We start from the raw sequence: 17,806 nt of genomic DNA on the forward strand, positions 1-17,806 counted from the left end.
GCTGAAAAGCGAATCCCTCCTGGAGATAATAGGTCTACCGTGGGGATTTTCCAAATCCTTATGGATTTTAGGCAGAGTGTATATCGTAGGTGTAATAGGATAAAGGACTAGCAAAAAATCCGCAAGTTGTTGGTCAATGATGCAATCATTAATCGCATCATTGATCATGATCCGTAGTTGTATCTGGAACCGGAGGGTGGGGTCATGACTCAAAGGTTCGTATGTATCAGTGTCCAATTGACGACGAATTTCCTCAATGTATTTGTTTCTATCCATGACAACCACGGCTCCTCCCTTGTCCGCCGGCTTAATTATCAGGGATTTATTTGAACGCAAATTCTTTATAGCAATTAGCTCATTTCTATTTACATTGGCCCTACAGATCTTATGTAGTTGGCTAGGTCTTAACCGGCTAATATCCTGCTTTACGAATTTAGCAAAAGTTTCCACCGTATGGTCAGAGGGAGGTTGAAAGCGACTGGGGGGGCGCAAACCCAGCTCCCTGGAGGAAAAAGCCACACAGGGGTCTGTCCGCGTACCCCCCTGTCCTTCCCCGCCCGAAGTACCTGAAAAATACATTTTCAATCTCAGTCTCCTAATGAAGGCATCTATATCAACATCAAGGTTAAACCAATTCACTGTGGGTTTTGGACAGAAAGATAAACCTTTTGAAAGAACTGAAATTTCAGTATCAGATAATACAGTAGATGAAATATTTACCACTAATGCGGCGTCGGTGGTTGAGGGGCTCGCTTGGACACTGCTCGAGTTTGTATACCGTCTTTTCCTTGACCGACAGTGTTTGCGGCCGCCTCTGCGGGTTCTTGTCGGTTGCGGGAATGGCCTCGCGCTTTGAGCGGGGGACGATGATCTAAAAAACGTCTCTCTGCTGCTTCAACAATGATTGTGAGCAAACGCAGTGTGGTAATCTTGAAATAACTTATCAGCTCACCTGTAAAGAAGAAGGAAAAAAGTTTGCTTTATTCTGGTGGTTTGCGTACTTTGTGGCTAATAAATCTCTAAACTGCTATAAGCTACATACTGTCCCTGCTTTTCTTCACCACAACTTTAATAGATCCAGACATCTCATTTGGACAATTGGTATGTTTTTCCGAAGCTTTGTTAGCTGTGTGCTAATTTGGTACAGTATTGTGATGGCACCTGTACGTTTGCAAGAAAATAAATAAAAGCTTAGTGTATCCAAAAATACCAAATAAAAATTCAAAAATTTTATGTAATCTGTTATCCGGCCTATAAGATGAAAATTTAACACAGCTAATTATTGTCCAAATTCGATGTACATACATGCAGGTACACATATGAGCAGATGCAAGCGAAAACCTGCAAATATACGCATATGAGCAGATGCAAGCGAAAACTTGCAAATATGCGCAAAATGTGCACGTATGAGCAGATGCACGCAATGAAAATTTTGGCAGATGCAGCAGCTTACCTCGACGAGTTATGTCAGATGGTGTCCGAGCAAAGCGAAATTCTTCTCAAAATGCGTCCAAACGGCAGGATCCTCTCCACACGTAAATTTGCAAAAAGGCGCACAAATCTCGAGTGGCCGCGTCTCCACACGTAGCGCACAAATCTGCAAAAAAAAAGTCAGGTTGCGTCAGGTGGCGTCGCACAAATCTCAGGTGACGGCGTCTCCACACGTAGCGCACAAATCTCAGGTAACCGCGTCTCCACACGTAGCGCACAGCGCACAAATCTCAGGTAACCGCGTCTCCACACGTAGCGCACAGCGCACAAATCTCAGGTAACCGTGTCTCCACACGTAGCGCACAGCGCACAAATCTCAGGTGACCGCGTCTCCACACGTAGCGCACAGCGCACAAATCTCAGGTAACCGCGTCTCCACACGTAGCGCACAGCGCACAAATCTCAGGTGACCGCGTCTCCACACGTAGCGCACAGCGTAGCGCACAGCGCACAAATCTCAGGTAACCGCGTCTCCACACATAGCGCACAAATCTCAGGTAACCGCGTCTCCACACGTAGCAGCGCACAGCGCACAAATCTCAGGTGACCCCGTCTCCACACGTAGCGCACAGCGTAGCGCAGAGCGCACAAATCTCAGGTAACCGCGTCTCCACACGTAGCGCACAGCGCACAAATCTCAGGTGGCCGCGTCTCCACACGTAGCGCACAGCGCACAAATCTCAGGTGGCCGCGTCTCCACACGTAGCAGCGCAGAGCGCACAAATCTCAGGTAACCGCGTCTCCACGCGTAGCGTACAGCGTAGCGCACAGCGCACAAATCTCAGGTAACCGCGTCTCCACACTTAGCAGCGCGCAGCGCACAAATCTCAGATGGGTACTCACCACACGTAGCGCACAAATCTTCCTCTCCCACGTTGTAAGTTGTATAAAAGGCTCCAACCATCAGCTTCCTCTGTAGATCGGAATCCGCGGGCAAATTCAAGTGTCGGTGACGTCACAGGTCACGTGAGGCGCGGGCACAGCTCTCATGGTGCACGGTTGCTGAAGGCAATCCGCGTGCACGCTGTGTAGTCACATGGTGCCGAAGAGCCAATCAGGTGGCTCTAATCAGCAGCGCTGCTTAACCTAAGCGTAAAGTACAAATATGCCTGCCGATTCCAGCCAATGAGATGGCTGGAATCGGCACCACGTGACTTACCATCGTGCACGAGCAGTACAGTTCAGCAGTCGTGCACGATGAGAGCTGTGCCCGCACGTCACGTGACCCATGACGTCATCGACCCTTGAATTTGCCCACGGATTCCGAGCCCTATTCACCTACTGAGGAAGCTTATGGTTGGAGCCTTTTATACAACTTACAACGTGGGAGAGGAAGATTTATGCGCTACGTGTGGTGAGTACCCACCTGAGATTTGTGCGCTACGTGTGGAGACGCGGCCACCTGAGATTTGTGCGCTACGTGTGGAGACGCGGCCACCTGAGATTTGTGCGCTACTTGTGGAGACGCGGCCACCTGAGATTTGTGCGCTACTTGTGGAGACGCGGCCACCTGAGATTTGTGCGCTACGTGTGGAGACGCGGCCACCTGAGATTTGTGCGCTACGTGTGGAGACGCGGCCACCTGAGATTTGTGCGCTACGTGTGGAGACGCGGCCACCTGAGATTTGTGCACTATGTGTGGTGAGTACCCACCTGAGATTTGCGCGCTGTGCGCTACGTGTGGAGACGCGGTCACCTGTGATTTGTGCGCTGTGCGCTACGTGTGGAGACGCGGCCACCTGAGATTTGTGCGCTGTGCGCTACGTGTGGAGACGCGGTCACCTGAGATTTGTGCGCTACGTGTGGAGACGCGGCCACCTGAGATTTGTGCACTATGTGTGGTGAGTACCCACCTGAGATTTGTGCGCTGTGCGCTACGTGTGGAGACGCGGTCACCTGTGATTTGTGCGCTGTGCGCTACGTGTGGAGACGCGGCCACCTGAGATTTGTGCGCTACGTGTGGAGACGCCGTCACCTGAGATTTGTGCGCTGTGCGCTACGTGTGGAGACGCGGTCACCTGAGATTTGTGCACTGTGTGCTACGTGTGGAGACGCGGTCACCTGAGATTTGTGCGCTACGTGTGGAGACGCGGTCACCTGAGATTTGTGCGCTACGTGTGGAGACGCGGCCACCTGAGATTTGTGCGCTACGTGTGGAGACGCGGCCACCTGAGATTTGTGCGCTACGTGTGGAGACGCTGTCACCTGTGATTTGTGCGCTGTGCGCTACGTGTGGAGACGCTGTCACCTGTGATTTGTGCGCTGTGCGCTACGTGTGGAGACGCGGTCACCTGTGATTTGTGCGCTGTGCGCTACGTGTGGAGACGCCGTCACCTGAGATTTGTGCACTACGTGTGGAGACGCGGTCACCTGAGATTTGGGCGCTGTGCGCTACGTATGGAGACGGGGTCACCTGAGATTTGTGCGCTGTGCGCTACGTGTGGAGACGGGGTCACCTGAGATTTGTGCGCTGTGCGCTACGTGTGGAGACGGGGTCACCTGAGATTTGTGCGCTGTGCGCTACGTGTGGAGACGGGGGTCACCTGAGATTTGTGCGCTGTGCGCTACGTGTGGAGACGGGGTCACCTGAGATTTGTGCGCTACGTGTGGAGACGGGGTCACCTGAGATTTGTGCGCTGTGCGCTACGTGTGGAGACGGGGTCACCTGAGATTTGTGCGCTGTGCGCTACGTGTGGAGACGGGGTCACCTGAGATTTGTGCGCTGTGCGCTACGTGTGGAGACGGGGTCACCTGAGATTTGTGCGCTGTGCGCTACGTGTGGAGACGCGTCCACCTGAGATTTGTGCGCTGTGCGCTACGTGTGGAGACGCGTCCACCTGAGCTTTGTGCGCTCTGCGCTACGTGTGGTGAGTACCCACCTGAGATTTGTGCGCTGTGCGCTACGTGTGGAGACGCGGTCACCTGAGATTTGTGCGCTACGTGTGGAGACGCGCTCACCTGAGATTTGTGCGCTGTGTGCTACGTGTGTAGACGCGGTCACCTGAGATTTGTGCGCTACGTGTGGAGACGCGCTCACCTGAGATTTGTGCGCCGTGCGCTACGTGTGGAGACGCCGTCACCTGAGATTTGTGCGCCGTGCGCTACGTGTGGAGACGCCGTCACCTGAGATTTGTGCGCCGTGCGCTACGTGTGGAGACGCCGTCACCTGAGATTTGTGCGCTACGTGTGGAGACGCCGTCACCTGAGATTCGTGCGCCGTGCGCTACGTGTGGAGACGCCGTCACCTGAGATTCGTGCGCCGTGCGCTACGTGTGGAGACGCCGTCACCTGAGATTCGTGCGCCGTGCGCTAGAGTGTGGAGACGCCGTCACCTGAGATTCGTGCGCTACATGTGGTGAGTACGTCACCTGAGATTTGCGAGACGCCACCTGACGCAACCTGACTTTTTTTGCAGATTTGTGCGCTACGTGTGGAGACGCGGCCACCTGAAATTCGTGCGCTGTGGGCTACGTGTGGAGATGCCGTCACCTGAGATTCGTGCGCTACATGTGGTAAGTACGCCACCTGAGATTTGTGCGCCACGTGTGGTGAGTACGTCACCTGAGATTTGCGCGACGCCACCTGACACAACCTAACTTTTTTTTGCAGATTTGTGCGCTACGTGTGGAGACGCGGCCACCTGAGATTTGTGCGCTGTGTGCTACGTGTGGAGACGCGGCCACCTGAGATTTGTGCGCTGTGCGCTACGTGTGGAGACGCGGTCACCTGAGATTTGTGCGCTACGTGTGCAGACGCCGTCACCTACGTGTGGAGACGCCTTCACCTGAGATTCGTGCGCTACGTGTGGTGAGTGCGCCACCTGAGATTTGTGCGCCACGTGTGGCGAGTACGTCACCTGAGATTTGCGCGACGCCACCTGACACAACCTAACTTTTTTTTGCAGATTTGTGCGCTACGTGTGGAGACGCGGCCACCCGAGATTTGTGCGCCTTTTTGCAAACTTACGTGTGGAGAGGATCCTGACGTTTGGACGCATTTTCAGAAAAATTTCGCTTCGCTCGGACACCATCTGACATAACTCGGCGAGGTAAGCTGCTGCATCTGCCAAAATTTTCATCGCGTGCATCTGCTCATACGTGCATATTTGTGCATATTAGCAGGTTTTTGCTTGCATCTGCTAATATGTGCATATTTTGCGCTTATTTGCAGGTTTTCGCTTGCATCTGCTCGTATGCGCATATTTGCAGGTTTTCACTTGTATCTGCTCATATTTGCAGGTTTTCACTTGCATCTGCTCATATGCGCATATTTTGCACATATTTGCATGTTTTTGCTTGCATCTGCTCATATGCGCATATTTGCATGTTTTTGCTTGCATCTGCTCATATGCGCATATTTGCATGTTTTTGCTTGCATCTGCTCATATGCGCATATTTGCATGTTTTTGCTTGCATCTGCTCATATGCGCATATTTGCATGTTTTTGCTTGCATCTGCTCATATGCGCATATTTGCATGTTTTTGCTTGCATCTGCTCATATGCGCATATTTGCATGTTTTTGCTTGCATCTGCTCATATGCGCATATTTGCATGTTTTTGCTTGCATCTGCTCATATGCGCATATTTGCATGTTTTTGCTTGCATCTGCTCATATGCGCATATTTGCATGTTTTTGCTTGCATCTGCTCATATGCGCATATTTGCATGTTTTTGCTTGCATCTGCTCCTATGCGCATATTTGCATGTTTTCGCTTGCATCTGCTCCTATGCGCATATTTGCATGTTTTCGCTTGCATCTGCTCCTATGCGCATATTTGCAGGTTTCTGCTTGCATCTGCACATATGCGCATCTTTGCAGGTTTTCACTTGCATCTGCTCATATGTGCATATTTTGCGCATATTTGCAGGTTTTCGCTTGCATCTCCTCATATGTACACATTTTAATGTTTTCGCTTCCATGTGCTGAATTGCTCTCCGTTTTCCACAGGATGACTCTTGTGGAGAGCAACCTGACATGTGGCTGCGTTTTGTACAACGTTCGGAACCGGAGATTGTTGTTTTAGGTGCTGATTTCACATTTGCCCACCTTTTGGAGAGGACGACTCATGTGGAGAGGAATTTCGCTTCGCTCGGACACCACCTGACATCACTCAGCAAGATAAGCTGCTGCATCTGACAAATTTTTCATTGCTTATATGTATTGTGCCTGTAGCAGCAGCCACAATACATACTCCAGTATAGCTGCTCCGAGTGTATAAGACAAGGTTTTATTGAACAAAAGTGTCACCCCAAAAGTCAGGTCGCATTTTTACTCGCTATTCCAGGAAAGTGTACTGCTGTAGCCCAATTTTACTGCCTACTCCGCTGTGTCACGCGTCGGGCAGCGGTGGCTACTACAGTGTGCCTGACCCGTAAACCACCCTCCTACTGACACACGCAGACATAACATGCAGAAATGATATTACATGACATACATAAAGCACGGATTATAAACACTTGGCAAACCTGTTTCATCTGTCAATCAGACGTGGCCTTCGTGAGGCACCCTTTAGCAACTGGGCCGGTACTTCCGCTCTCCAAACGGATTACTTGCCCTGTTGACATGAGGACCGCACTGAGGCCTGTTCTGATTGACGGATGAAGCTGGAAATTTGCCAGGTGTTTGTAATCAGTGTTTCATGTATCTTCTATGTAGGTATGTCATGTTGTGGAATGCTTGCATGTCATGTCTATCTGTAATGTGTGTATGTTGTGTCTGTCGGATCATGCTTCACAGGTCGTGCACACTTTCCACGCCGTCGTGGCTCTACGCTCCGCAGCGCTAAGGGGGCCAGAGCCGTGAACTGTTACTAGGGACAGTATTAAAACATACTGCAGTACAGCTTTAAATTCTGTGCTGTGTTATGTTTTAAAAATGGTTTTCTAATTTGGACGCATTTTCAGAAAAATTTCGCTTCGCTCGGACACCATCTGACATAACTCGGCGATGTAAGCTGCTGCATCTGCCAAAATTTTCATCGCGTGCATCTGCTCATACGTGCATATTTGTGCATATTAGCAGGTTTTTGCTTGCATCTGCTCATATGTGCATATTTTGCGCTTATTTGCAGGTTTTCGCTTGCATCTGCTCGTATGCGCATATTTGCAGGTTTTCACTTGTATCTGCTCATATTTGCAGGTTTTCACTTGCATCTGCTCATATGCGCATATTTGCATGTTTTTGCTTGCATCTGCTCATATGCGCATATTTGCATGTTTTTGCTTGCATCTGCTCATATGCGCATATTTGCATGTTTTTGCTTGCATCTGCTCATATGCGCATATTTGCATGTTTTTGCTTGCATCTGCTCATATGCGCATATTTGCATGTTTTTGCTTGCATCTGCTCATATGCGCATATTTGCATGTTTTTGCTTGCATCTGCTCATATGCGCATATTTGCATGTTTTTGCTTGCATCTGCTCCTATGCGCATATTTGCATGTTTTCGCTTGCATCTGCTCCTATGCGCATATTTGCAGGTTTCTGCTTGCATCTGCTCCTATGCGCATATTTGCAGGTTTCTGCTTGCATCTGCACATATGCGCATCTTTGCAGGTTTTCACTTGCATCTGCTCATATGTGCATATTTTGCGCATATTTGCAGGTTTTCGCTTGCATCTCCTCATATGTACACATTTTAATGTTTTCGCTTCCATGTGCTGAATTGCTCTCCGTTTTCCACAGGATGACTCTTGTGGAGAGCAACCTGACATGTGGCTGCGTTTTGTACAACGTTCGGAACTGGAGATTGTTGTTTTAGGTGCTGATTTCACATTTGCCCACCTTTTGGAGAGGACGACTCGTGTGGAGAGGAATTTCGCTTTGCTCGGACACCACCTGACATCACTCAGCAAGATAAGCTGCTGCATCTGACAAATTTTTCATTGCTTATATGTATTGTGCCTGTAGCAGCAGCCACAATACATACTCCAGTATAGCTGCTCCGAGTGTATAAGACAAGGTTTTATTGAACAAAAGTGTCACCCCAAAAGTCAGGTCGCATTTTTACTCGCTATTCCAGGAAAGTGTACTGCTGTAGCCCAATTTTACTGCCTACTCCGCTGTGTCACGCGTCGGGCAGCGGTGGCTACTACAGTGTACCTGACCCTCCTACTGACACACGCAGACATAACATGCAGAAATGATATTACATGACATACATAAAGCACGGATTATAAACACTTGGCAAACCTGTTTCATCTGTCAATCAGACGTGGCCTTCGTGAGGCACCCTTTAGCAACTGGGCCGGTACTTCCGCTCTCCAAACGGATTACTTGCCCTGTTGACATGAGGACCGCACTGAGGCCTGTTCTGATTGACGGATGAAGCTGGAAATTTGCCAGGTGTTTGTAATCAGTGTTTCATGTATCTTCTATGTAGGTATGTCATGTTGTGGAATGCTTGCATGTCATGTCTATCTGTAATGTGTGTATGTTGTGTCTGTCGGATCATGCTTCACAGGTCGTGCACACTTTCCACGCCGTCGTGGCTCTACGCTCCGCAGCGCTAAGGGGGCCAGAGCCGTGAACTGTTACTAGGGACAGTATTAAAACATACTGCAGTACAGCTTTAAATTCTGTGCTGTGTTATGTTTTAAAAATGGTTTTCTAATTTTATGGGGGGGGGGAGGGGTTCGTTAGGGGGGCGTCTTACACACATAAATACAGTTGATGTGTTTCAATGCATAATTTGGTCCCAAGGATAGTATGCTGGTAGCAGCTATGAGATGGGTGTATGACACTGTTCATATCACTGCTGAGAAATTTATTAAACGAAAAATGAAAAAGAGAACACAAGAGAACCACCAACGTTACCAGTTAGAATACTGCGTTTCGAATATACTTGCCGTATAACAGTACCCCTGCGGCTATTGGCTACAGGTTCCTCCTGGAACATCACTCCCATTCTCCGCACACATCCACTCATGCTTATCCACCATCACTCCCAGCATCCGAACACACACTGCTCCTCATACAGACACCTGCTCGCATATTAGCACTTTCCACCTGCTCACACAGCCGCCCTCCCGCCCGCCCACCCACACACAGAAGGCAATAGGGCTCCTGCCCACTGGGAAAATGGAATAGCGGAAACCACATTCCATTTTGCCCATTGCGAATCATTGGCCATCCACGGTAAAGTAAAGAGAATTTTGCACAGGCAGATGGCATTTAAATAGATTTGCGTGTTTTTGCGCGGTCAACTACTCTGCCTGCTCCATTTGAACACGCATTGCCTGCGGCTCAGCCACATTGATAGCAATGGGTGTGGTTTTTCACAAATGAAAACATACCATTAAAAACAAATGCGCAGCAGATTCTGCAGGGACAGTATTTTTCTAGTGGACATTAGGCCATACTCGCCAGCACGGGCAGGCAGCAGTCGGACACTTCCTGGTTGCATCACTGCAAGACCTCACTGCCACGGTCAGGAAGTATGCGGCTGCCTTCAGCACTTTGCGGATAACACGCTAACCCTTGTACATCGAATTTGGGCAATTATTTGCTGTGTTAAAATTTCATCTTATAGGCCGGATAACAGTTTACATAAAATTTTTGAATTTTTATTTTTTATTTGGTATTTTTGGATACACTAATAGCTTTTATGTATTTTCTTGCAAACGTACAGGTGCCATCACAATACTGTGGCAAATTAGCACACAGCTAACCAAGCTTCGGAAAACATACCAATTGTCCAAATGAGATGTCTGGATCTATTAACCCCTTCATGACATGGCCTATTTTGGGCTTAAGGACGCAACAATTTTTGGCGGATTTTCTTCTCCGTTTATCAAAAGTCATAACTTTTTTATTTATCAGTCTACGCGGCCATATGGGGGCTTGTTTTTTGCGTGGCGAACTGTAGTTTTTATCGGTGCCACTTTTGGGTACATTAACTATATTGTAAAAAATTTTTTTATTTTTTTTTAATGATAGCAGGGAGAGAAAACGCATCAATTCTGCCATAGATTTTTTTATTTATTTTTTTACAGCGTTAATCATGCAGCATAAATGAGACCTTCCATTTTCTCTGCGGACCGGTACGGTTACAACGATACCAAAATTCTTACTTTTTTTTAGGTTTTCCCACTTTATTGCAATAAAAACCCTTTTTCTTGGAAATCTTTTTTTTTTTCTAAATTGCTGCATTCAAAGTCCTGTAACTTTTTTTTATTTTTTGATGTATGGCACTCTGAGGGCTTATTTTTTGCGAGACGAGCTGTAGATTTTATTGGTACCATATTGGGGTACATATGGCTTTTTTGATCACTTTTATTGTATTTTTAGTGAGGCAAAATGCTAAACATTAGCATTTTGCCTCAGTTTTTTAGCGTTTTTTTCCGTGCTCAGTCAAAAGCATGTGCAACTTATTGTACGCATCGTTACAGACGCGACAATACCAAGTATCTGGGGTTTTATTTTTTTTTTACCTTTTTTATGCTAATCTGAGAAAAAGTATAAAAAAAAATTGTTTTTTTACTCTTTTTTTTAATCTTTGTTTTTTTACACTGTTTGTGTCCCTCTGAGGGACTTTAACCACTGCCCTGATGATCGCTGTCATAAGGCATGGCAGAGCTACTGCTCTGCCATGCCTTATCGCTTATACAGCGATCATAGGCATAGGCAATACAGAACGCCAGTGTCTGGCGTCCTGTTGCCATGGTGACAGGCCGGGCTCTCGCGATGACATCGCGAGTTCCGGCCGGAGACACAGAGGGAGCCGCGCTCCGTCTGTGAACTCTCTCTCTGCCGCGATCTACTTAGATCGCAGCAGGGAAGGGGTTAACAGCGGGGGGCGCATCTCCGATGCCCCCGCTGTTGCAGCAGGACGCCGGCTGTGACTGACAGCCGGCTCCTGCTGCGGGATAGCGCGGGATCCCGCGCTATCTCCAGGACGTAAGTTTACGTCCTGTTGCGGGAAGTACCAGGCTGCCAGGACGTAAACTTCCGCCCTGCAGCGGGAAGGGGTTAAAGTTGTGGTGAAGAAAAGCAGAGACAGTAGGTAGCTTATAGCAGTTTAGAGATTTATTAGCCACAAGGTACGCAAACCCCCGGAATAAAGCAAAATTTTTTTCATCTTCTTTACAGGTCAGCCAATCAGTTATTTCAAGATTACCCCACTGCGTTTGCTCACAATCATTGAAGCAGCAGAGAGACTGACTGTCCTAGATGTTGTCTCAGTAGGACGCTTTCAAGATGGGCATGTTTGCAAATCGAAGTGATTCTTACATTGTTTTTTCTGTTACGTAGTTTACTTCGTTTAAGTGGTAAAAATTGGCAGTTATAAGTTGTGTATATTTATTAAAATTAAGAATATTGACAAAATTTTGAATAACTTGTAATTTTTTAACCTTTTCAGATGTAATATCTCAAATATGTGCAAGCATACTCTACAAATCTTTGCCAACATATTTCTCCATCTGTTCACTTTATTCTGGACGCACATTTGCAAAAACATCCTTTGTTTGGAACCATTTAGGAGACATTCAAGTTTAACCCTTTCCAATCCAATTATTTTTTCTCAGCCATTTTCCCCAGCTCCAAATAAATTGGAGCTGGTGAGAATAGATGAGAAAAAATACATTTCCCTGCACCCTCCTGAACTGACAGAGTTCAGGAGGGTGCAGGTGCTCACTGCACCGTGGGGGGGGCCTGCTTACCTGTCCGGCGTCTTCCGCATTCTCCCTTCTGCCTCCCGACTCGGCGATCATGTGACCGCTGGGGTCAGGTGGCACCCAGCGGTCACATGATCGCCGATCCGGGAGACAAAAGGGAGAATGCAGAAGACGCCGGACAGGTAAGCAGGTCCCCCCACGGTGCAGGCTCCCGACTCTGCGTTCATGTGACAGCTGGGGGTCAGGTGACACCGGCGGTCACATGATCGCCGGCCCGAATCTCCGTGCATTACATAGCGCTAACTGAGCGCTATGTAATGTGTAAAGGAGAAGGCAGAAAGGGTTAAAAACCCTTTCTGCCTTCTCCTCGGGGCTCCTCAATGAGGACCAGTGCAGGAGTGTATCTGCACCCGATGTGTCTGATGATTGGGTGCAGATGCACTCCTGCACTGCAGTGTCGGGCCTGCCCCGACATCGAAGTTGTGGAGGGAAATTATGATGTCGGGGCAGGCCCGACATTGGATTGGAAAGGGTTAACCTTACTTTTCCTCATTTGTATAAACCCTTTTTCCCCCAGTCGTCTCCACGACAGCACCAATTGAGATCGCCTCCTCCTGGTAGGACAGGAACATACTGAGAGGTTAAAAGCTCCCCCCTTCCCCACTTTCCTCAGTGTCTTCCTGTCCTGCCAGGAGGCAGGATCGCTGAGAGGAGCTGGTGGAGAAGCCAGCAAAATTCTACATACAGGCGGATCGGAAGGCAATGGCTCACCCTGTCCTCCCTTCTCAGCCAGACGACTCCCGGGATGCCACATGGGGTGGTAACCCCCAGGCCAGGTTCCTCCCGCGGCGGCCTATGGGGGGTACAAAGCGGGAGCCTCAGTCCCCCTCGTCCTCCGGCAGAAATTACAGCGCGGCGCTCCAGGAAGCCCTTTGACGGCAGGGGGCGGGGCGCCGCGTCACGTGTCCAGCGCGATGACGTCATCGCGTCTGCATCAGGAGCGGAGGGGGCGGGGCTTAGCGCAGGAGCGCGAAAATTCAAGAGAAATAGGAACCTGAGAGAAGCCAGAACACCAACACTACAGGTCGCAGGGTGTCTGCAGCACCGGTATAGAAATGAGTGCTCCAGCCCCAGAGACAGCTGAAACCTCAGCCTCAGCGGCCGTAAGTAGCCAGTGCGGCAAAAAATACAATGCAAATATCCAGTATGTTGTATATGGAAAAATTGCATGTTTACCCGCAAAAATGCTTTGTTTGTCAGGGGGATAAAAAAGACATCCCCCCCCAGAACAAAACTGCGAAAATGCGTGGAATGCGGGACGAGACTGCCAGCCACGTACCAGAGGCCTCTATGCAAGGCATGCGTGGCTAGGCTAGTCAGAGAGGAATCAGGGGGATTCCTGGATGACGTTAGGAAGCTGGTGAAGGAGGAGGTTCGATCAGCTCTAGCGTCACAGCCGACACCGCCAGCAAAACGCCAGAAAAAGGCGTATGTTCCCGAGGAGCCTTCTGATTCCGAGAATTCCATCGGATCAGAGCAAGAGGAACAGGCGGCCGAGGAGTCCTCAGAGGAGGAGGACTACAGGAAATATTTATTCCATCAAGACGACTTGACGGAATTAATTAAATCAGTCAGGGCTACACTAAAAATGGAACAGCCCAGAGAGCCACGGACTCTACAGGACGAAATATTCGGTGGACTTGGGGAGAGGCGTAAACATACCTTCCCGGTCCACAAAAATATTACTAAAATAATTCAGAAAGAGTGGAGTAAACCAGACGCAGGTTCCTTCTCCGCTCGAGGCGTAAAAAGGAGATACCCCTTGGAAGAGGAAGTTTGCGCAAGCTGGGATGAAATACCTAAAGTAGACGTCCCAGTGGCCAAGGTAGCCAAGAGGACGACTCTTCCCTTTGAGGACGCCGCTCAGCTAAAAGACCCCATGGATCGCAAGGCAGAGGGACTCCTAAAGAAATCATGGGAGGCAGCGGCAAACATCCTTAGGCCGGGGATCGCAGCCACTTGCGTGGCGCGGACCCTGGGGGTGTGGTTAGAGCAGCTGGAACTACACCTGACCAACAAAACACCGAGGGATCAGATCCTTAACTCCCTTCCCATCTTGCGCATGGCAACTAACTTCCTAGCGGACGCCGCGGCCGAGACCGTCAAACTTTCAGCAAAGGCCACAGCCCGCTCTAACTCAGCCAGAAGGGTGCTATGGCTGAAATCATGGTCAGGCGACCTGGCCTCAAAAAATAAATTATGTGCCCTTCCGTTCTACGGCGAATTTCTATTCGGACCGGACCTAGACAAAATTCTAGAAAAAGCGGCCGACAGAAAAAAAGGGTTCCCTGAAGAAAAGCCACAGAGAGGGAAGACCTTTTCCCGGGCCCCAATGCAGCAGCCCGAGGCCTACCGAGGCAAGGGCAAGACAGGCCGCTGGAGTTACCCCAAGGGGGGCAGAGGAAGGAATATCCTCTTCAACCCCCACCAGGGGGAGCCGAAGCAGAGACCCTGACGCCATCCCCATAGGGGCAAGGCTGGGGAGCTTTGTGGATCAATGGGCCGCAATCTGCGGGGGCCCATGGATCCCAAAGATCCTACAGTACGGATACCAGATAGAGCTAGTGTCCGTCCCCAGAAGGAAATTTATTACCACGGAAGCCTCAAAAAAACAGTTACATCTACTAAGGCAAAGCGTGCGCGACTTGCAACTATTAAACGCAATATCTCCCGTACCGCGAAACGAGGAAACCCAGGGCTATTATTCCAGGCTCTTTCTAGTAAAAAAAACCCGGCGGGAAACACCGGACGATAATAAATCTGAAAGACCTGAACACCTGCGTCCGATACAGGAGATTCAAAATGGAAACCATCTCCTCGACAATAAAGTTGATCCCCAGAGGAGCCTACATGGCGTCCATCGACCTAAAGGACGCCTATTTTCACATTCCGATTCACAAAGAGTCTCAAATACCTGCGTTTCGCAGTGGACATGGGCAGAAGAATAGAGCACCACCAATTCAGATGCCTGCCCTTCGGGATATCCTCAGCCCCCAGAATCTTTACCAAGATTATGGCGGAGGTAGCCGCCCACCTGAGAGAAAAATCGATCCTAGTAGTACCCTACCTGGACGATGTTCTATTAATAGCAGAGTCCAAAAAACTCCTAACAAAACACCTGGAGACAGTGCTAGAACTTCTCCAATCGTTAGGATGGATCATAAACTGGGAAAAATCCAGCCTGGATCCCGACAAGCAGAAGACGTTTCTGGGAATAACTCTTGACTCAGAATCGCAATGCTCCTACCTACCCGAGGAGAGAATACAAAAAATCCGCAGAATAGTCAAAACTTTCCTACGAAGACGATTCTGCACAATTCGGGAGGCAATGTCTCTTCTGGGGAGCTTGACATCATGCATTCCAGGAGTAGCATGGGCCCAGGCCCACACCAGAGCCCTGCAGGCCGTAGTCCTATCCTCGTGGGACAAAAGGCAGTCCTCGTTAGGAGCAAGGATGTACATCCCAAACAGGGCGAAAATATCCCTGCGTTGGTGGACATCCCCAGAGAACCTGCGGAGAGGGGTTCACTGGCTACAAAACCCAGCCATCCACATCACAACAGACGCAAGCGCCTGTGGATGGGGAGTGCATGTGGGGAACCAGTTCTTTCAGGGTCCCTGGCCTCAGAGGATAAAAGAACAGTCCTCAAATTACAGAGAACTACAGGCAGTTTGGCAGGTTCTACAGCAGTTGGGCAACTCGCTACAGAACCAACACATAAAGATACTGTCAGACAATGTCACCGCGGTCGCCCATATACGACACCAAGGGGGCACAAGATCTCCCGCACTGCAAAGCATCACACAGAAAATCTTTCACTGGGCGGAGGGCCGGATCCTCTCGATCACGGCAACCCACTTGAAGGGGACACTAAACGGGAAAGCAGACTTCCTCAGCAGGAAGCAAATAGACCCAGGAGAGTGGTCCCTCTCCCCAGAGGCATTCAGAATCCTAACCAACCGGTGGGGGACCCCACAGTTGGACCTCTTCGCAACCAGGGAGAACACAAAAGTAGGCAACTTTTTCTCCCTCCGGCCAGGAGATCGTCCGATAGCAGTAGACGCCCTAGGCCAGGACTGGGGACAAGGGCTGGCTTACGCCTTTCCTCCCATACCACTAATCCCCAGGGTCTTACAGCACTTCAGAACCCAGGGATGCACGCTAATCCTGGTGACCCCCTTCTGGCCGAAAAGAAGCTGGTTCGGTCTTCTGGCAACACTGAGCGTCCAGGACCCAGTCACCTTCCCTACCTGGACAGATCTTCTATCGCAGGGGCCACTGAACCACCCCGGCCTAGACAAGCTCCATTTAACGGCATGGCTCTTGAGGAATCCTCACTAAGAAAGAAAGGATTCTCAGAGAAAGTAGTAGAAACCCTAATGTCCAGTAGGAAAAAGACGACCCACCTGATCTACCAGAAGGTTTTCCTCATGGAGACAGGGAAGGGATCGCGGGGATTCTATCCCCGACACTCCGCTAATCTTAGAATTCCTGCAGGAGGGCTTAGAGATGGGCCTCTCCCCGAGCACCCTAAAGGTTCAAGTTTCAGCCCTTAGCGCCATTTGCGACACGAAATTCGCAGACAGATGGGTCCACAGGTTCCTAACAGCGGCAGCTAGACTACGCCCTAGGCCCATAAACCTGTTTCCAGACTGGAACCTTAATTGGGTTCTAGGGGCCATGACAGCGGTACCATTCGAACCGATCGAGGCGCTACCTATAAGAATGCTTACAATCAAGACCATCTTCTTAGTAGCCATCACCTCCGCAAGACGGGTTAGCGAACTACAGGCCTTGTCCATCCGCCACCCGTTCATGAAAATCGCAGACACCAAACTAATATTTAAAACAGACCCGGCCTTTATGCCAAAAGTAGTGTCAGATTTTCATAGGTCCCAGGATATAATAATCCCCTCATTTTTCAGTAACCCAAAAAACGAGGAGGAAAGAACCCTAAGCTGTCTGGACGTTAGGAGAGCAGTCCTAGCCTACATAGATACGAGCCACTGGAGACGGGACGACAACTTGTTCGTCCAGTTCAGTGGCCCAAATAAGGGTAACAAAGCAGCAAAAAGGTCCATAGCCAGGTGGATCCGCCTGGCCATCATAGAATCCTATAAGGCCCTCGGGAAGGAGATCCCCTTAGCTCTTAAAGCCCATTCCACAAGGGCAGTAGCGTCCTCATGGGCCGAACACAGCTCAGCCTCGGTCGAGCAAATTTGCAAGGCCGCAGTCTGGAAAAAACCCCACACGTTCACTAAACACTATAGGGTAAAAGTGCAGCAGGACGAGGACATGGCCTTCGGCCGCAAAGTCCTCTCGGCAGCAATCCCACCCTAATAAACTTTAGTTGGTACGTCTCAATTGGTGCTGTCGTGGAGACGACTGGGGGAAAAAATGGATTATACCTACCTGATAATCAGGTTTCCAGTAGTCTCCACGACAGCACCCGTACCTTCCCCCCCCCCCCCCCCCCCCCCCCCCTAAGAAAGTAATATAATATATAAATTCAAAAATAAAAAAAACCCCGGTTAGGGGAAGAAATTTAAGTTTAGCTCCTGCCCCGGCAATTCGTTAGAATCCACTGAGGAAAGTGGGGAAGGGGGGAGCTTTTAACCTCTCAGTATGTTCCTGTC

At 49.5% G+C, this 17,806-nt stretch overlaps 1 long non-coding RNA gene across 1 annotated transcript; it reads left to right on the forward strand.

Moving 5' to 3' along the window:
* Positions 1–8,184: 8,184 nt before the first annotated feature.
* LOC136590923 (uncharacterized) lies at positions 8,185–11,819 on the forward strand. Its single transcript, XR_010787793.1, has 2 exons — positions 8,185–8,874; positions 11,583–11,819. It is a non-coding gene; the product is annotated as an uncharacterized lncRNA (long non-coding RNA).
* Positions 11,820–17,806: the final 5,987 nt, after the last annotated feature.

The sequence above is a fragment of the Eleutherodactylus coqui genome, unplaced genomic scaffold (genome assembly GCF_035609145.1).
Source record: "Eleutherodactylus coqui strain aEleCoq1 unplaced genomic scaffold, aEleCoq1.hap1 HAP1_SCAFFOLD_89, whole genome shotgun sequence".
NCBI lineage: Eukaryota > Metazoa > Chordata > Amphibia > Anura > Eleutherodactylidae > Eleutherodactylus > Eleutherodactylus coqui.